Genomic DNA, 21719 nt, shown 5'->3' with positions numbered 1-21719 from the left:
GTAGAGAGTGAAGTATGAGGAAGCCTGGTATACGGCAGTCCATGGAGTCGCAAAGTGTCAGGCATAACTTAGTGACTTATCAACAACAAATGATAACTTCCATAATAGAAATACATATGAAGTGTTAGACTGTTTGGAGAAGGTAGTGAGCAGGAGAGTATGCATGGAAAGCTTTACAGTGGAACTTATATTTACAATTAGATGTTGACATTTTTGTTAGCATTTGCTAGACAAATTCTGATTTGAGGACAAAGTAAATAGTAAAGGGCAAAGGTGAATTTAGCATGTTTCCTAGATGTTTGTGAATTGTGCTGTCAAACAGTTTGACAGCACTTTAGTGTAGGTGGGCACTAAGAAAATAATAAAGAATGGAGGACAAGTGGGGAACTTAACAACTCTTTGTATTGTACTCTAAAATTAAAATTGCTTTCTTGAAAAGTTTTTCTACTTGAGAAATTTAGGATTCCTTGTAGTAAGAACCCTATCATTTGTAACTATGATATTAAATCTTACCAAGGTCATAGTACCTGAATTTTATTTTCTAAATCTGTTAATAGCTGACTGCTTTGGTCTTCATGCATACTTAGTCGCTTTAGTCATGTCCAACTTTTTGTGACCCTGTGGACTGTAGCCCACCAGGTTCCTTTGTCCATGGAATTCTCCAGGCAAGAATACTGGGGTGGGTTGCCATGCCCTTCTCCAGGGCATCTTCCAGATCCAGGGATCAAACCTGTGTCTCATGTCTTCTGCATTGGAAGGCGAGTTCTTTACCATTAGCACTTGGTCTCATGCAGGAGAAATACTGGGGCAGGTTTGTAGAATTTATTGAGAACACAGAACTACAACAGCAGATGGCATTAGAGATCAGGTTTAAGGATGAGTTGCAAGGATTTAACTGTTAAGAGGGGAAGGGAAATTAGGTGAATTGGGGATTCAGAGTATAGCTGGCAAAGTTCAATATGACCCTTGGGCGTTGCTGGTCTGTTTAAAGGTTTATCTGTAGTTTTTTTTTAAACCAACTATTTAAAAAATCTAGAAATTAAGAATTCTCTCCCAAGAAGATAAGGAAATTTTTGTTGTATGTCTAATAACTCCTTCTTTCCCAACTAAAAAAAAAGGTAGAAAAATATGAAGGTGGCATACAGGATCTATTTAATAGCCTTAGCTTCTTTATTTTAACTAAGTATCACTTTGCACCAAGTAGCTAATATTAGATGTTAAGAGTGGTAAATCTGACTGGGTAAAGATTTACCTGGGAAAAGGGGCAGTAGTTTGCATATTAACTGTGGCTTCCTTGGATATAAATATGAGTCTTTCTTCAAACTGGATTTATGGTGTTCCTAAGGCTTTGGTTTCTCCAAAATCTATTTTCTAAAGAAGGAATACATACTAGCAAAAGAAGATAATGTCTCAAAGATGTCAGAAATTAGTGTTAAAGTGAAATAGTAATGAGAGCCCAGTCTTTAAACAGAATAGGTTCCAAACTATTAACTTTGATCTTTTTTTTCCTCTTTATTCTTTAACAGTCAAGTTCTGGTCTACTATGTGTATTTTACCTTCATTTTTGGAAAACATTTCAAAGTTGATGTGCAAGTCAAGAACTTGTAATAAAGTTCCACTCCTCTATTAGGAAGTTGGAGTTTAGGAGGTGTGCAAAAGCATTTTGACAAAAATTCACAGATGGTGAATATATACATTAGGATATTTTAACTGTTTTTAGCCAAGCTACATAGAATTACTAACATCTGAGTAGGTATGTGAAAGTAAAAAGACAATCCCAGAGTTCAGTAGTAACTTTCACAGTAAAAACGGTGGAAGAAGATAGGCCTGAACCCCACCTTTTCATTTTTTGGCTTAATTGCTAAGTATGATTATCCTGTAGTTCCTTGTCTAGTCCTTGATTGCATGGGTAGGGAGCTACAGAAGACTGCTTAAGAAATCACAGATTCTGAAAATTAAGAGCCAAAGGCAGGGGAGCTTGATAACTTTTCTTTTTAAACTGTTTGTTAATTATGACTGTTAGGAATTCTCAGAGAAGTGGAAAATCTCCTAGGCATTCTTGGTGACATGTTTTTCTTCTCTTTCAGCCTTGAAGTAAATTGTCTAAGATAAAGATGAGAAATTAGAAAAGTAAGTTTAAGATTACTAAGTTCCTAAATAAAAAGAAAAAAGTTTCAGTATACAATAGAGAGAAGAGGTAGGATGATGGAGTGGAAAGACTCAGCTCAAATGTCACCCAACTCTTTGAAATGTTACCTGAACCTTCCCAGGCAGAGTTAATTACTCTTAACTTCTGTGCTTCCATTGCATATATTTCTCTGTTTTTAACATAAATCACATTATATTGTAATTATTAATTTTTCTTTTACTAGTGAATGCTCTTTAATTGTCAAGGTGACCTTTTTAGTTTTTGCATTTCATGATCAACACAGAACATGCTTTAAAAACAGTTCAATAAAATTATAGACTGTGGGTTTACCTATAAGCATAAATACTGCCACCAAAAATACTGCCCTTAATATACAGCTTGGGGATAAGAGAATGTGTTTGCCTATCCCTAAGATAGTGCTTATTCATGTAACTTTCATAAGTGAACTACTCATAAATATTTTCTTTCATTTACTTATAATATGTACATATTAAAACTTATTAGGTTCTATTGTGATTAATACAGTCAATAGGTCATTAATTTTAAGAAGTTAGTATTATTGGTAGTAGTGCTTGCAACTGTGGCTGTTTCATGAATTTCCTGGTAAGGCACAACTTTGGTAGCTACTCTTCTAATAGGTCAAACAAAAACTTTCCTTTGTTTTGTCACAACACAGAGAGGTGAGCTAAGTTATCTATGTTATCTCCATTTAAAAACAACTCCCCACATTAGGCTCTTAGTTTAAGAAAATATTTTTAGTAGTCAAATGCCTTTTAATGCATCTGACATCTTAGTGACTCACCCACTAAAAGGTGGTACCAGATTCTTACCAAGGGCTCTTGTGCCCAGGCAGCCAGTCAAACTCTGGCAGGGGTGTTAGCATCAGCGTAAGAATTTATTTGCAGGGCACCAAGCAAGGAGAATGAGCAGCTCATGAACCTTCTTCTGGTTGTTTGGTGCTAAGGTAACGGGGGGGATGTTTCGGGAATGTCCACCATCTGGTTATAATCAGCCTGGGGTCTGTGTGCTTGTGCCCAGCATGTAGTCACCCTCTTCCACCTGGGTAGGAGTCTTAGTTTCTACAGAATGCTCACCAGAGTGTTATTCATGTCTCTCAGGAGAAACCTTGAGATCCCTGTGACACTACTGCCCTAATGGTTAACTGCTTGAGCCTTCTGTTTGGTGCTCCTTGAAGGCCTAGAAGATTGTTGTGTGTGTGTGTGTTTGTTTTTTTTTTAAGTAACGGGAACACAGAGGTGCTTTTGTACCCAGGAACGCTCCACAGGGTCCTGGTTGGTCTCAGTATCCTCTTTTCTTTGATACTCCTCAGTCCTGAGGGTAACAGGGGCAGGACAAGAAAGGAAATAAAGCTCCACAGGGTCCTGGTTGGTCTCAGTATCCTCTTTTCTTTGATACTTCTCAGTCCTGAGGGTAACAGGGGCAGGACAAGAAAGGAAATAAAGCTTTGGATAAAGATGTTGGTCATAAACCCTATATGAAGTTGGTTTTAGGGAGCGTTTGTCTCCAGACGAACCCCAGGTGAAACTTTTATTCTTACTGCTATCTGGTTTATGTTTACCCAGTGCTTTTTTTTTAATACCAATTTTTTGTGTGTTTAAGCTCCTTAGTTCTTATCAGTGAGTTCAAGACTTGCTAAATAGAAGACCATCACATTCTTCATACTTGTAACTTGTGAGCTGAGTGCCATCTATGAGTGTAGTCTTTCTTATATCAACTTATGGGAAGGTTCAGAACACAAGTCCACATTATCCCCCTGTTACTTTTCCATTGCCATGTTCTTTTTGTAAAGGTTATTCAGGCAGGAATACCTGATGGTATATAGGTATCTCCAGGTTCTGCGTTGAATGGAATTCTGTTTTACCTTCATACTGATTGTTTGCTTTGAAAGCTGCTTGAGCTAGAATTACTTTGTAGCAGAGAAGAGAATGGTTGGCATAGATCCCAGCTTCTCCAGGGCAGAGGCTAGTATGCAAATTTCCCCAGATCTTCACATTTCAATAAAGCTTTCTTTTCTCCCTTTAACACACACAAAACAGACTGTTAAGGGGGCAGTCTTAGATCTGCCAAGATCTGCCCTAAGCCTTGAAGACAAAATAAGGTCGGTGCCACTCTTTTCCCAAAATACCATCAATTGTAGATGCTCCCATAAATGGAGGGGAAAAGCAGATCCTTTCTATTGCACAGTGCAGCCTCTGCTATAAATGTACCAAGATTAAAACTACCATAATTAGTTTCCTCAGGCTCAGCTTCAGTTCTTGCTCTCATTTTGTAGTTGAAACTTCTCTAAATCAGCGTTGCTTTCGGCTGATTGAGCAGTTTACTTTCTTTTAAAGTGTAGCATGTGGGAGGGGGGTGCATGTTTGGGAACACATGTAAGAATTAAAGATTTTAAAATTAAATAAAAAACTAAAAAGAAAAAAGAAAAAAAAGAAATAAAGTGTAGCATGTTAGGGATATCTGCTTGAGTCTGTATTGTAGTTTGTTTTAATGGAGTACATAATAAGATATGCTAAATGTGAAAAATATTTCTCATTTCATTGTTGATTTTGCTAATGGAAAAAGTCATTATTGAAACAAATTGGTAGAAGGCATAACTTGCTTAGTCCCAGAGAATTAAGCCCAAATATCATCATGCTGACTCACTAATTCACATACTGCTTTTTATGGTTGTCTGTTCATATCTTTATTTCATTTTAGTGACTGTATGTCATGCCAGAGGTGTTTACATACAGACTGCTCCATAAGTGCACGTTGCTAGTAAATTCCGAGGTACAGCTGCTTAGAAGTGCAGATTTTTGGATTACATCAGAATTAATGGCCCTGTATGATGAGATAACAAACCTGGAGCTTTTATGAAACTTCATGAATAGGGACAAAAGGTTGAATACATGATGGAAAAAAATGTATATTTTTTTCCTTTGACCTCATTTAGGGAGTCTAAACCACTGAAGGCATTTTTCTAAATTGTTCTTCTTTGCCAATTAGTTACATAGGGATTTATGGGGAGAAATCTTGAGAGAAAGAGTATAGATTAATTTATACGTGTGCTGTGGTAGTGATTTTACACTTCAGGAATAAACTGGGTATAAAGAATCTAAAGACTTTTCCTCTACTCTTAATACCTAAGAAAGATTTGTGTCTTATGTTTGTTGCTTAAGTTATATTCAATAGCAGGAAGAGCCTCTCTGTATCATTATTAATATTCATTTATTATAGTATTCTCTGAAGGAATTAAACTTCCTCTAGTAATATATGTTGGTTGACTCTTTAATGGGGTCAATATAGTATAAAAAAAATGAGCAGGTGCAGCCACCTAATTAATGGTTATGTAATTTAAGGAAAACCTATAGTGGTCTGCTTTTGAAAAGAAAAACTTGTGTGATTTTATATTAAAATACTTGATATAATTATCTGTATGTTAAATTTTCTTTAATTTTCTTTTGAGACTTTTCCCCCAACCCCCATTCTCGGATGTTCTAGTTCTCTCTTTGATTGTATGTCACAAACTGAACCTTTGTACATTTATTGAAGATGTTTTCTGAATATTTTCATAAGTGGACTTAAGATTCTTCCCTTACAGTTCTTAACATAATTTTGCAAGTAATTTACATTCCATACAGTCACTTGGGAAAAACTGCCTGTAAACATTTTTCTTTGCCTTTTTTAATGGTTGTCCTAGAGTTTGCAATATACATTTACAACTAATTTAATTAACCTTGAAGTAACACTGTTTTGCTTTACAGATACCTTGTAATAATAAAATAGCACAAATTCCTCCTTCCTTTCCTTGTCTCTTGTATCATTACAGTCATTCATTTCATTGTAAATAAAGATACACATTCACATCATCATACTTTATTGAATGCATTGTTGTTATTATTATTTTAAATAAGCTTATCTGTTAGATTAGATAAAAATAAGAAAACTAAGGAATTCACTGGTGGTCCTATGGTCAGGATCCTGCACTTCCACTGCAGGGAACACATCCCTGATAGGGGAACTAAGATTCCCCCATGCCTCTCAGTGCCGCTAAAAAAAAAGAAGAATAAGAAAAATAAAAGTTTTTATTTTACCTTCACTTCTTCTCTAGTGGTCTTTTATTCTTTATATAGACTCAAGTTTCTGACCTATTAGCATTTTCCTTCTCTCTAAAGAACTTCTTTTAATTTGCAAGACATGTCTACTGAAAACAAATTCCCTCAAATTTCTGCCAGGGAAAGTCTGTTTCTTCTTCATTTTTAAAGAATAATTTCACAGGTTACAGAATTCTAGCTGTCTTTTTTTTTTTTTTCCCTTCTAACCCTTTCAATATTGTACTCCGCTCTTTTCTTGCTTGCACAGTGTCTGAGGAGAAGTTGGATATAATTTTTATTTTTGCTCATCTGTAGTTAAGAGAACAGTTTTTTATATTTTGGTTAGCCTGTACCTCTAGATTGTAAACTGAGACTTCCCTGGCGGGTCAGTGGTTAAGAAACCACCCTGCAGTAGAGGGGACACGGCTTCAGTCCTTGGTTGGGGAACTAAGGACGCACATGCTGCAGAGCAACTGGGGAGCCTACAAGCTCTGGAACCTGAGTGCCACAACTGGAGAATCTGTGCGAAGCAATGGAAGATCCTGCCTGACACAGTGAAGACCCCTCATGCTGCAGCTAAGACCCAATGCAGACAAATATTTAAAACAAAAAACCCAAATACTTCTGGGTGCCCCCTCCCCTCTTAGGTAGAACAGGATGGCTAGAGTGGACTAGAGTTGGGTATTTCCTCCCACCAGATTGATTAGGCTTTTGATAAATCCCAGCAGGTTAAGCAGGTTGTTTCTCCTGAGGGCAGACCTTGTTAGAAACAGAATGATCTGGCATATTTCAAAATGGTTCCTTTCCCCCTCTGCAGGAATTAAGAGGGAATTTTTCTTGTTGTGCCAACCTAGTGGAGATCCAGAAGATAAAACTCATAAAAGTTTGTGGGAATCACAGTAATTGAGTTCTCCTGGAGTTTTCAACTCTCAAACTAGTCTACATTGAGCTTCCAGCAGTTTATCACTTTAGAGTTGAGATTTCCCTACCGTAGCACTCAGTCGTTCCATCAGGGTTTCTGCTCTGGTAAATGATTCTCCAGCAGTCACTTCAGTTTTGGGGCCTGTAGTTTACCTCTGACCTCGTGTCTATTATGGATATAATTGTTTATTCTTCCATTTAACTTTTCACCTGTTGTTAGGATAGAATGTTAACCTCCATACTTCTCCATAAATCTTTTTTTTTAAACCCTATTCAATTTTTTAAAATATCTATATTTCCTTTATTTATTTAAGCTGCTCCAGGTCTTAGTTGTGGCATGTGGGGTCTAGTTCCCTGACCAGGGATCAAACCTGGACCCCATACATTAAGAGCACAGGGTCTTATCCACTGGACTACCAGGGAAAAGTGAAAGTCGCTCAGTTGTTTCTGATTCTTTGCTACCCCATGGACTATACAGTCCATGGAATTCTTGAGGCCAGAATACTGGAATGAGTAGCCGTTCTCTCCTCCAGGGGCTCTTGCCACCCCAGGGATTGAACCCAGGTCCCACACATTGCAGGTGGATTCTTTACCAGCTGAGCACAAGGGAAGCCCAAGAATACTGGAGTGGGTAGCCTAGCCCTTCTCCAGTGGATCTTCCCCACCCAGGAATCAAACTGAGATCTCCTGCATTGCAGGCAGGTTCTTTATCAACCGAGCTATCAGGGAAGCCCACACTACCTGGGAAGTCCCTCCATAACTCTTTGATCAACAAACATTGTAATAGGAGTGTGTATGCCTGTGTGTTCAGTTGATTCAGTCACGTCTAACACTTTGCGACCCCATGGACTGTATCCCACCAGGGTCCTGTGTCCATGGGATTCTCCAGGCAGAATACTGGAGTGGGTTTTTGTGCCCTCCTCCAGGGGATCTTCCTGGCCTGGGCATTGAACCTGTATCTCCTTCATTGAAGGCAGATTCTTCACCCACTGAGCCACCTGGAAAGCCCAGAAGTGTGTATAATTGGTTTGTAAGAAGATAAAATTGTGAATTTCCATTTATATCTCAGCTTTTGTTACATGCAGAGTAGTTTCAAAATCTGTCATGTACTAGGATAATAGGAGGATCTTCCTGGCACATATCATGTAAAAAATGAATATATAAACTACTAAGGCACATTACTGTTTTAGTGGATTCCAGTAAGCTACTTTGAATAACTTTTCCTGTGTAGATATTGTTATCTATAGAGTGTAACTTTAAAGCTTTCCTTTGTTCAAGTGCTCTTTTTTTTAACATGTAATAACACTATCCTTTCCTGTTTCATTAAGTACATGACAAGTTAATTTCAGAATCTCTTAGTATAGTAAGAATGATGAAAATAGCCTACTGTATTTCTGTTGACAGAGTAGTTCTGTAACTGAAATTCTGTGCTGTAATTCTCTAAACACACAACTTGAGGATTTGAACAAAACATCCTATTCTTGGTTCCAAAATCTTAAGTTATGAGCACATAACCTTCATTATGTTTGTTTGTTGTCAGTACCAATTAAATAGTAATTTAAACTATCTTTTCCTTTTTCTGACATCCCCGTGAAGTCCCCTGAACCACCAGAGAAGTCCCAGTTTATAATCTATAGAGTTTTGTACAAATTTTTTTTGAGATTCTGTTGTTATGGTTTGTGCATTGCAGATATCTATCATTCAATAATCAAAACAATTTTAATTTTGTCATCCTGTGCTGTCAAGTATTTATGTCTGATGTGTGAGATACAGAAGTAGCATATTTAATTATGTCATTAACATTTTGCTCTGAGCAGAGTGAGATTTTAGGAACAAGTTTTTCAAGAAAATGTTTTCTCGAAAGGAATTGAGCAAATCTCTAAAACTTTTTTGTCATCAACTTAGAGGTTATCGGCAATTTGTAGAAGTACTTCAGAAAGCTTATTCAAATATGAGTGAGTGAGTGAAGTTGCTCAGTTGTGTCCGACTCTTGCGACCCCATGGACTGTAGGAGCCTACCAGGCTCCTCCATTCATGGGATTCTCCAGGCAGGAGTACTGGAGTGGGTTGCCATTTCCTTCTCCAGAGGATCTTCCTGACCCAGGGATTGAACCCAGGTCTCCCACATTGTAGGCAGATGTTCTACCGTCTGAGCCACCAGGGAAGTCAGATGTTAGGACTCATGAATCTTCTCCATAAATATAATTTTTTTAAGGTTAAAAAAAAATATTTATTGACTGCACTGGGTCTTCTTCACTGCAGCATGCAGGGTCTTTAATTGCAGCATGCAGGATTTTTTTTCTAGTTGAGGCATATGGGGTAGTTCCCTGACTGGTGATGGAACCCAGGCCCCTGCATTGCCAACTGGACCACCAGTGAAATCCCCATAAAGACATTGTAAGGCCTTTTTTTTTTTTTTTTTTTAATGGAATGAGAATAACCCTTGTTTTAGATATTTTGTTCTCCTCTAACATTTTCTTCTTTTTTATACTATTTACTATGTCCAGATTAAAGTTGAATTATAATGAATAAAGGTGATTTATTTTGGAGTTTCTCTCATGAAATTTTGAGCTAAATAAATATTTTTCTTTTTTTTTTTTGTTATTTTTTTTTTTTTATTTGTAAAATAAATATTTTTCTTTAATTAATTTTCACACAATGTCAAGAGTTCCCAAAGAGGAATTTTCTTGAAAGATTCAAGGATTGCTAAGAGTTAAATATTTCACTTAAAGGCTAGTAGTAATATATTTAATGTTGTTTAGCTTAGTGTTCTAAAATTTTAGGAAGATTAGAATTATGACATAAATATAATTCTTATTATTCTCTTATATGATTATTTAAGTATTAATTCATAATCTTTTATTTATTTATTTATTGACTAAACCATGTGGCATATGGGATCTTAGCTCCTGGACCAAAGATCAGCCCCATGCCCCCTACAGTGCTGGAAGAGTGAAGTCTTAACCCCTGGAACACCAGGGAAGTCCCCATGATATCTTTTAAAAGGAGATAGTTTAAATTATTTTTATAATTTTTTTCATGTCTCCCTGTTTGTAGGTTACCCTTTAATTAGATTCTGTGAATATATTTATAGAGGTCTCATTTATTTTTCTTAATTCTCTTGTACTTCTTGGCAGTCGCTCATAATAATGGCAAAATATGAAATCCCTGATTTAAAAAACACATATACTTTCTTTTACTAGTGATTTTGAACGTTTTTTTCTTGTTCTACTAATCAGTTCTCTTTGAATTGTCTTTCCATATATTTGCTTGTGTTTTATTTTGAGATATTGGAGGATTTTTTTTATTTTTTAAACTACATCTGAGTCTTTTCCTTTATATATATATCTTGTTATTAATGCCTTTCTCCCAGAAAGATTACCTCAAGATAGATAAGAACTAAAAGTTTACCTACAATTTATTCTAAGCCCCTTCAAGGTGGGAAGTTGGGACTGGAATTCTTCAAGGTCTGTACCCTCAGTGACCCAGCTCTTAAGAAGGGCTCAGAATTGGAAATGAAAAAACAAGAAAGTTATTGATCATGAAAAGCAACATGAGGTAGACACAACTAACAGCAGGATTAAATTTTGCAGGAACTTATTCAACAAATAATATATTTGTTGAATAAAGAATATAAAGTAAGTTTATTTGAAATGATTAAAGACTTAAAGAGGAATAAGCCTTTAAAAAATGACCAGGCAGATTTTCCAAAAGAATCCAATGTCCTATATTTTCTAGATATGAAAAACTGTATTTTCTTGATGAAAAATGCATTCATTGACATTTAAAACTCAGTGAATAATTTAAGCATCTAATTTAGACACAGCTGTGGAGAGAATAGTAAACCAGAAAATAACATTGAGAAAATACCACTGTGGGCTTCCGAAATGGCTCAGTGGTAAAGAATCCACCTACCAAGCAGGGGACACAGATTTGATCCCTGGGTTGGAAAGATCCCCTAGAGAAGGAAATGGTAACCCAGTATTCTTACCTGGGAGATCCCATGTACAGAAGAGCCTGATGGACTCCAGCTACGATTCATGGGGTTGCAGAATCAGATACAACTTAGCAAGTAAACAACCACCATCAGTCACCTCATGAAAAGGATGAAGGGTGAAACAACAGTACACAAGCCTGGGAAACAGAAACACACCCATGGAGACAAACAGAAGAAGAAAAATATCAGTTGTGTAAAAGTGAAATTAGAAGCATCACTTGTAAAACAGTGAAAGGAAGAATAAGATGGAAATGAGCAAGATTCAAAAGGTTGGGAGTGTGATATATATGAAAAAAAGATACAATATATGCGTAAATGATATCTTTAAAGAAGAAGGCAGAAATTTTAAACTTATCAGTAGAGCAAAGAACCTCTTTGTGAACCAGGTGAAAGGATCGAATTACCTCCTGAGGATAAAATTCAAGATGTTTTCAAACATCAAAATCCAGAACCAAAGAACAGTGGGACAGAATCCATAATGTCCTCAAACTGGACAGTTTCATCTATACCAAAATGATAATGACAGACATTTTTGAAAACCTCATTCTTCAGGAAATTTTAGAAAGCAACCTTCAGTCTTTTTGTTAGCCACAAAGGAATGTAACATACTTAGTTGCTCAGTTGTGTCCAAGTCTTTGCGACCCCATAGACTGTAGTCTGCCAGGTTCTTCTGTCCATGGAGATTCTCCAGGCAAGAATATTGCAGTGGGTTGCCATGCCCTCCTTCAGGGAATCTTCCCAACCCAGGGATTGAACCGAGGTCTTCCACATTGCAGATAAATTCTTTACCAGCTGAGTCACCAGGGAAGCACAAACAATGTAGAAATGAGAGAGAAAATGAAAGTCATTTAAGTATATACTGATCTCTTCATTTAATATAGTAGGAGTCAGTGTCAGTTGTTAAAACTGATACTGTAAAAAGCTGGTGTTGTAAAAAAAATATATATATGTATGTCTAATTGAATAATGAGGCAGCAACGGGAAGAGAATGCTGATTTAATCACTGCTAATAATGTCAGCAAATATTGAAGGCTAAGTATACTATAAGTTACTCTTTTATACTTCTCTGGAGCACAAGTATACATGTCTCAGACTTTTTAATGGAACAGAAAAATAAGCACATTATGTGCCGTTTAAACAAAATGTCAGTCTATGAAAGGTCAGAGTAAAAAATACGGTATAACTAATTCACTTTATAGAAACTAACACAGCATTGTAAATCAGCTGTACTCCTATAAAGAATTTTTTTTAAGTAACAATATATGATGGTGTGCTATTAGTCTATCAAGGTTCTCATAAGAAAATATCACAGGCCAAGTAGTTTAAAATCATGAATTTATTTTATCATTTACTGTCTGTTAGTTTCTGATGAAGGCTTTTTTCCTGGCTTCACTGTGTCCTCCCATGGCCAAGTGCAGGTGTCTGCAACCTCCAGGCCACAGACCTTTTACCTCCTGTCTCATTGGCAGCATTAGATTAGAAATAAAGCGCACAAAAAATGGAATGTGTTGGAATCATCCAGAAATCATCCCCCCGCCCCCCACCTCTGCCCCTGACTCCTGGTCCATGGAAAAACTGTCTTCCTTAAAATTGGTCCCTGGTGCCAGAATGGTTGAGGACCGCTGGCCAAGTGCAACGAAAGAGATATCTGGGCTCTCTTGCTTGTAAAAGGGTATCATTTTTATTGGATTAGAGCCCCAACTTTATGACCTCATTTAACCTTAAGTAAGGTCCTCCTTAAAGGCCCTATCTCTAAGTTCAGTCACATGAGCATCAGAACTGTGACATTTGAATTCAGGGTTATACAATTAACTTTTAATTTTCACGGAAAGCTGTAGTTAAAGGAGCAATACCTTTAAATATTGAAAGCAAATAATAAAAATAAATGGAATAAATCATCCCACTCTATAGTTACCAAGAGAACAGAATCATCCTAAGAAAAGAAGACTGTTTAAGAAACCTGAAGGCATAAGTGAACTAGTAGATGAAGGCAGTAACTATCCAAATGGATAACAGATGGACACTCCCAAAAATTGAACATGTGGTAAACTACCACAAGAAGTAAAGAATAATATCTTCTAATGATAATGCAGAAAAACTAGTAAAACCAGATAGTGAAAAATTTTATGGTCTTGAACTTACTAGATCTCAGAATTTCAAGAAAATTAACAAATAACTTTCTTAAATTTTTTATTTATTTAATGTTTTTATTTATATTTTACTTATGTGTTTTTGGCTGTGCTACACAGGCTTTTCTCTCCTTGGGGCAAGTGGGGGCTCTTCAGTTGTAGTGTGCAGGCTCCTCGTTGCCGTGGCTTCTCTTGTTGCAGAGCATAGGCTTTAGGGCGCCTGGGCTTCAGTGGCTTCGGCTCCTTGGCTCTAGAGCACAGGCTCAGTAGTTGTGGCACCTGGGCTTAGTTGCTTCGTGGTGTGTGGAATCCTCCTGGAGCAGGGATCAAACGCCTCCTGCTTGTGTCAGGCAGACTCTGTACCACTGAGCCACCAGGGAAGTCCAACAAAATAACTTTTAATTTTCACGGAAAGCTGTAGTTAAAGGAGCAATACCTTTAAATATTGAAAGCAAATAATAAAAATAAATGGAATAAATCATCCCACTCTATAGTTACCAAGAGAACAGAATCATCCTAAGAAAAGAAGACTGTTTAAGAAACCTGAAGGCATAAGTGAACTAGTAGATGAAGGCAGTAACTATCCAAATGGTGGTTCCTTTGGGGGGAAATTAAACATACTTAGTCTAACCCAGAAATAAAGAAAAATTAGGGAAAACAATATATAAAACATGTAGTGGTAAAAGTCTTAATAATTCCAGATACAGTAGAAATTAAAACTGTAAAAAATATATCTGCTTAATTATATATGCAAGTAAGTGTGAAAAGGAAAAGTGATCTTTGGAAAAAAAGATACCTGAGTTCAGAAATCAGAACATGTTAACTAACCAATCACCATAAATATAATAGAGAAGCCCCTCAGAAGGCTACTACCCTTGTTAAAAAATGCTGGTCTTAGATGACTTTGGTTTAATTCTATAAAATCTTTAGGAAAAGATAGTTTCAAAATTAAGTTAAACATTTCAGAGCATAAAAAAGGGAGGAATGTGAGTATAAAATTAATCCTAAAGATTCTCAAGGCCAGGAGCTGACTGTGGCTCAGATCATGAACTCCTTATTACAAAATTCAGACTTAAATTGAAGAAAGTAGGGAAAACCGCTAGTCCATTCAGGTATGACCTAAATCAAATCCCTTAACGATTATACAGTGGAAGTGACAAATAGATTCAAAGGATTAGATCTGATAGACAGAGTGCCTGAAGAACTATGGAGGGAGGTTTGTAACACTGTACAGGAGGCTGTGATCAAAACCAGCCCCAAGAAAAAGAAATGCAAAAAGGCAAAATGGTTGTCTGAGGAGGCCTTACAAATAGCTGAGAAGAGAAGAGAAGCGAAAGGCAAAGGAGAAAAGGAAAGATATACTCATCTGAATGCAGAGTTCAAAGAAGAACAAGGAGAGATAAGCCTTCCTGAGTGATCAATGGCGAGAAATGGAGGAAACCAATAGAATGGGGAAGACTGGAAATCTCTTCAAGAAAGTTAGCAATACCAAGGGAACATTTCATGCAAAGGTCCACGATAAAGGACAGAAACGGTAAGGACCTAACAGAAGCAGAAGATATTATGAAGAGGTGGCAAGAATACATAGAAGAACTATACAAAAAAGATCTTAATGATCCAGATAACCATGATGGTGTGATCACTCAACTAGAGCCAGGCATCCTGGAGTGCAAAGTCAAGTGGGCAAGGAAGCAACTCTGACTAAGCTAGTGGAAGTGATGAAATTTTAGCTGAGCTATTTCAAAATAATCCTGAAAGCTGATGCTGTTAAAGTACTGCACTCAATATGCCAGCAACTTTGGAAAAACTCAGCAGGGGCCACAGAACTGGAAAAGGTCAGTTTTCATTCCAGGCCCCAAAAAAGGGCAAAGCCAAAGAATGTTCAAACTACTGCACAATTGCACTCATTTCGCATGCTAACTAGCAAGGTAATGCTCAAAGTCTTTCAAGCTAGGCTTCAACAGTATGTGAACCGAGAACTTCCAGATGTATAGGCTGGATTTAGAAAAGGCAGAGGAACCAGAGATCATATTACCAACATCCATTAGATCATAGAAAAAGCAAGAGAATTCCAAAAAAGCATCTACTTCTGCTTCATTGACTACGCCAAAGCCTTTGACCGTGTGGATCACAACAAACTGGAAAATTCTTAAAAGACATAGGAATACCAGACCACCTTATTCTGTCTCCTGCAAAACCCATATGCAGGTCAGGAAGCAACAGTTCAGACCTTATATGGAACAACTGGTTTAATATCGCAGATTCTTTCCAACCTTAGTCTTTTGTCTTCTTTTATTCTCTGATTTTCTCCATAGCACATTTCACTATCTGATATTCTCAGTGTTTTACCTTTTTATTGCCTCTTGCCATTCTCATGCATTATAATGAAATTTCTGTGTTGAAGGGAAATTTTTTTTCATTGCTGTTATTCCTAGCATTTAAACAGAAGGTACTTTAAAACTATTTGTTGAAAAAATGAATTACTGATGAAGCAAGAGTTCAAGATTATAAAGTAGATAAAATCAGTAGTGTTTTTGAATACCATCAGTTTAGAGTTAAAAAATGTAACAAAAAATGTATTCACAGAAATAACATTGTTTATAAAATATTCAGAAATAAATGTGACAGCAAGTGTTTAGGAGCTGTACAGATAAAATTATCAATATCTAGTAATACCAATAAGCTTGACTAAATAGATAAATTTACTTTTGTTATTGTGGAGCCAAAGTTAATGTTGAGATATCTTTTTTTCCTATTTTAATATATAAAATTAATGCTACTTGGAGTTTTTCAATATTTTATATTAACTTCAAGGTCATCTAGAAGTATACATATGCAGAAATAACCAGGAAGACTTATGAAAATATTCTAGAAAGTAATGGTTATGGCTGTACAATTCTGTGAATATACCAAAAACTTGCATTTGTACTCAGAAAGGGTAAGTTTTACGTTATGTGAATTATATCTTAATAATGTTATAAATAACCAAGGAATTCCTATAGGATTACAAAAAGTTCAAATATTTTTTTAAGTATTAAAACATATTATAAAGTTACAGTATCAACATATTATTGTATTAATGGCTCAGGAATAAACATAAATGTGAAAGTGAAGTCACTCAGTCGTGTCTGACTCTTTGCAACCCCATGGGCTATAGCCTACTAGGCTCCTCCGTCCATGGGATTTTCCAGGTAAGAGTACTGAGGTGGGTTGCCATTTCCTTCTCCAGAACATAAATGTAAAAGAAGCAAAATCGAGAGCTTAGAGCTAACTATAAATAAAAATATGTGATAAATGTATTTTAAGCCAGTGAATAGGAAATGAGAAATGGAAAAACTGTTAGAACATTAGACAAAACCTTTTCAGGTAAAAGTTGTTTCCCTACCGTAGATTATGTTTTAAAAATCCAAAATAGATAAGTAATTTAAAAGTAAGAATGAGACCATAAAAACATTCATTGAAAATGTGGTGAAGATTGTCATCAATAGGAGGATGTGATTGTTTCAGTTATGCTATGAAAACCAAACTATAAAGCTAAAGAGACTATTTTATCCAGTACAATGATTAAGAGCTTGAGCTCTGAAATCAGACTATATTTAAAGCATATTTTAATCACTTAATGATTAAGTGACTTTGGTCAGGTGACCTAGTTTCTAAACTATATTCCCTTGTTTAAAAGTAAATAAATTTAATGAGGATAATTACAATAACCACATCATATGGTGGTGGTTTGGATCAAACGACAGATTGTGTGGTACTACAGTTTTTCATATGTTTTTGAATGCATTGAACTTCTTTTTCAGAAAAATAATAGGAAGTAGAAAGACAGCCAGTAATTGAGCGAGAAATGTGCAACATCAGAGAAACAACTACTATTTCAAGAATATTAAAGGCTCTTCTAAATGTGCTGTGCTTAGTTGCTCAGTCATGTCCAACTCTCTGTGACCCTAAGGACTGCAGCCCACCAGGCTCCTCTGTCCATGGGATTCTCCAGGCAAGAATACTGGAGTGGGTTACCATTTTCTTCTCCAGCTCTTCTAAATAAGAAATTATACACTCCACAATTTAGAAAAATGACATAGGTCAAGACCTTCAACAGCTATTACACTGCTGAAAAAATACACAAGGACTACAAAATCACATACCAAAAAATGTCTTGTTCAGAATACCAGGCAGTAAGTGAAATGTAAATAGAAATGCCTCAAAAGTGTATCTTAAACAGGTTGTGAAATCTTAAACACTGATAATGGGAGTAAAAAATATTTTCTTTACATTTAGCACATTGACATTTCACAAAAAGAAAACTCACATAGCTTAATGTGAAAATATTACAAGCCATATAAGAATACAAACCAAAACTAGGAAAAAAAAAGGAACTAGTCAATAGATGAGTATAGGCCTCACAACCAAAGAGGTGGAAATATTGAAACCATCTAAAAGATTTTGAAATGGTTTTTGGGCAAAAAGAGAACCATTTGATAAAAACAGGACAATAAGAAGTGGATTTGAAATGAACCAAATAGTAATTACTGTAATGACATTTGAAATGAAAACTCAGTGAGTTTATTGGAACAGTAAATGAGAGAATATTGTTTTCTGGAGATAGATATAACCAAATCACCCAGTTGTCAAGGTTTGGGAACATTAAGATTGACATGAATACTGTTAGTCTGAGGTTTAATTTCAGAATTGTCAGAAGCAAGGTTGTTAGTTGTTACTGCTTCTGCCATAAAGAATATCATAAGTCATAAGATATTATCCTGGGTTACAGACACAGTGTTTATAATACTCTGAATTTTTATAATGAACTTTTTTCCATTAAAAAATCTTGATACAGAGCTGTTCTATTTTTATAATTATCGTATATATCTTTTGCTATGACAAACCTAGACAGCATATTAAAAAGCAGAGACATTACTTTGCCGACAAAGCCCATCTAGTCAAAGCTATGGTTTTTCCAGTAGTCTTGTATGGATGTGAGAGATGGACCATAAAGAAGGCTGAGCACCAAAGAATTGATGCTTTTGAACTGTGGTGTTGGAGAAGACTCTTGAGAGTCCCTTGGACTGCAAGGAGATCCAAACAGTCCATTCTAAAGGAAATCAGTTCTGAATATTCATTGGAGGGACTGATGCTGAAGCTCCTAATACTTTGGCCACCTGATGTGAAGAGCAGACTCATTAGAATAGACCCTGATGCTGGGAAAGATTGAAGGCAGGAGGAGAAGGGGACAACACAGGATGAAATGGTTGGATGACATCACCAGCTCAATGGACATGAGTTTGAGCAAGCTCCGGTAGATGGTGAAGGACAGGGAAGCCTGGTGTGCTGCAGTCCATGGGGTTGCAGAGTCGGAGACAACTGAGCAACTGAACAGCAACAACAGATACACCCTTCGACCAAGCAGTTCCACTTTTAGAAGTTAATCTGAAGAAAATAATTGGATAAATAGGCAGAGATTTTTATAATTAGATGTTCATCATCATATTACTTACAATAACAAATAGGCAAGGGACTTTCCTGGTAGTCTAGTGGTTGAGAATCTGCTTGCCGATGCAGCAGAGAAAGGTTCTTTCCCTCATCTGGAAAGATTCCCCCATGCTGTGTAGCAGCTAAGCCCTTGTACCACAACTATTGAGCCAGTGTATCGCCTGCGAGCCACAACTGCTGAGCCTGAGCTCCTAAAGCCTGTGCTCCACAGCAAGAGAACTGACCTCAGTGAGAAGCCTGTGCACTGCAGTAAAGAGTAGGCCTCGCTTACTGCAACTAGAGAGTGCCCACGTGAAGCAACGAAGACCCAGTGCAGCCATAAATAAGTAAATCTTTTTTGGGGAAAAAAGTGTTAGGAAAAGAATTTAAATTAAAAAATAAATAGCCAAAAATTGTTTTAAAAGCCAGTGTGTTTGATTTTATTAATTTTGAGCTATTATGAAACCATTAAATTGATTGACCGACTCTTGATTGGTTTGCATAAAAAGGCGTCTTCCTTGTATTATTCCAGTGGGATATGGAAACCGCAATCATTTTTGGTCCCATTTTTAAGAAAGAATGTACATGTGTTTATTTTAGTATGTCATGAAGTATCTGAAATGTGAAACTGTTTATCTATGGATGATAGTATTTATACTTTCTCTTTTCTAGTGAGAATACTTTTGTTTTCAAGTTGAAAAAAATATGCTGGAAATGATGTTTTGATACAGTATCCTTTTCATTGGAAAATAATATACTCTTAAAATTGATACCTCTTACCCATAGTTGTCATTTTAAGAGATTCTTAGAATTGTAAGAGAGTAGTACCACCAGTACCAAATGTAGTTTTCAACATATTATTCTTTTTCACTCAGTTTATTCAGTGTCAGTATTTGGAAGAAAAAACTCTTTGAAACCAAATTATCTGTGTTTTCTGTTTTATTTTTATTTTTCCCTTCTTTAGTCATAGACCATTTACTAATAGTTACTGTGGAATACTAACTAGTTTAGGATGATTTTAATTAATCTGAGACATTTATTCTTGACAAAGGTGAAAAACCAGATTTCAATATAGTCTTTTAGCAGTTTACGGGAACCAGAATTTTTTACTTTTCTTTTAGACAGAATTTTTTAAATATCTTGTTGAAGTGTAACATAAATATTAGTGTAACAACTCAGTGAATTTTCACAAATTCAGCCACCCGTTGTAACCAATATTCAGTTTAACAAAACTTTACCAGCACCCACTAAGATCTTATGCTTCTTTCTCATTACTATCCCACAGGAAGGGTAATCTTTTTCCTAACTTTCATTATCATAATTAGTTGTACCTCTTTGTGAACTTAATATTCAGTATAAATAGAGTTATACAGTACATAGTTTTATTCTGTATCCTTTCAGTCTTGTTTGTGAACATTATCTGTGCTATGGTACATAGTCATAGTTTGTTCATAACAGATTTTTAAAGGTAAGTTATAACATTTTCAGGTATAAATATATTTTAAAATACTTAGTAAAGCCTTTTTTTAAAGCCTTTAATTTTTAAGTTTTGAAAAGTAACTGTAAAAGTACAAAATGGGAATATTGTTTTTTTAATAAGATGGAAATAAAATGTGCTTCTTTAATTATAATCTTACTATAATTCAGTTATATATGAGACTGTCAACAAAGCCCGTTTCCTTTTGGACAAAATTATGAAAGTCCGGTCCAAAACAAGAGATAGTACTCTTAATTCTGAGTCAGTCAAATATTGGTCATATTTTGTTTCTTCCCTCATAGATTACTATTTCATTACATTTTAGTTTATTCTTCCATTTTTAACCAGATATGTACATATTAATATAGCCATATTCCTTTATCCCTGTCTTATACAGAAGGTATTGTTATAAGAAATGTTGAAATGGTTGTTTTTCCCTTTAATAATACATATTCTAGATCATTCCATAGTGGTGTATCAATATTTCTTTTTTTCCCCCAGTTGTTTGACACTCCATTGTATAATATATTTTGATTTATTTAGCCAGTTCCCTGTAGGTAATTATTTACATTTATTTTCAGATTTTGCTATTAAAATAGTGTTACATGTTTAGCCTTTTGCAAACATTAGATTTTTGTCAGTGTGTCTTCTGACCTAAAAGTGGGCAAAGGAGTTAATGCATGTGTGGTACTTTTCTAGCTATTGCCAATTTCTATTTTGTAGGGATTATACCATTTTATATACAGCACTTTTCCATGTATGCGTGGATTTGGTTTTTAACTTTCTATCCTGGTCCATTGGATATTTTGTCTTTTTGTGCACTCTACTATTTTTGTGATAGAGGCTTTAAAAGTTAACATTTGATACAGTTATCCCATTCTTTTTAGATTTTGCTAGTATTCTTGCTTTTATATTTTTCCTAATGAATGTTAGTAACTTTTCTTATTCCTGAGAGACTCTTGTTGGTGTTTTTATGAGGATCATATTAAATCTATAAATTTGCTTAGGGAAAATTGTCATCTTTATGTCTTCCTATCCACACGCACAGTATGTCTTTACCTTTGTTCAAGTCTTTCATTTGTCAGTTATACCTCAATTCTAAAAACATCTTTGCTGAAACATGAAGAACATAATCTTTGTCATCCAAAAGTAAAGCATACTGTTGTGTGAAATGATAAATTCATTTGTAAAGTATATAGTGAGGATTCATGACTTTTATAGCAGTTTATATTATGACTTAAAAGTTGCTTCCAGTTCTTAAGATTTTATATAAAAACACATTCTAAAGAAAATATGAATATATTGTCTTTTCTTCTCATATGAAGAGAAAACTTGACTGTTTGTTCAAGATTATAATAAAGAATGTGTTAAAGGAGTGAAAGTTAAGTCAGAGATTGACCTGTATTGGTTTGAAATAATTTAAATCAATTAAAGGGATAAGCAGTGAACCATTGTTTTCAATGAGGACCATGGGATATTGTAG

General features: G+C 35.6%; 1 protein-coding gene across 10 annotated transcripts in view; it reads left to right on the top strand.

Moving 5' to 3' along the window:
- Positions 1–21719, top strand: part of ASH1L (ASH1 like histone lysine methyltransferase) — a 205453-nt gene that overhangs the window by 40024 nt on the left and 143710 nt on the right. The gene's annotated exons all lie outside the window — the stretch shown is intronic.

Source organism: Ovis aries, chromosome 1 (assembly GCF_016772045.2).
Source record: "Ovis aries strain OAR_USU_Benz2616 breed Rambouillet chromosome 1, ARS-UI_Ramb_v3.0, whole genome shotgun sequence".
Taxonomy (NCBI): domain Eukaryota; kingdom Metazoa; phylum Chordata; class Mammalia; order Artiodactyla; family Bovidae; genus Ovis; species Ovis aries.
Note: the sequence above shows the minus strand (reverse complement) of the source record. Positions and strands in the feature narration are given on the sequence as shown.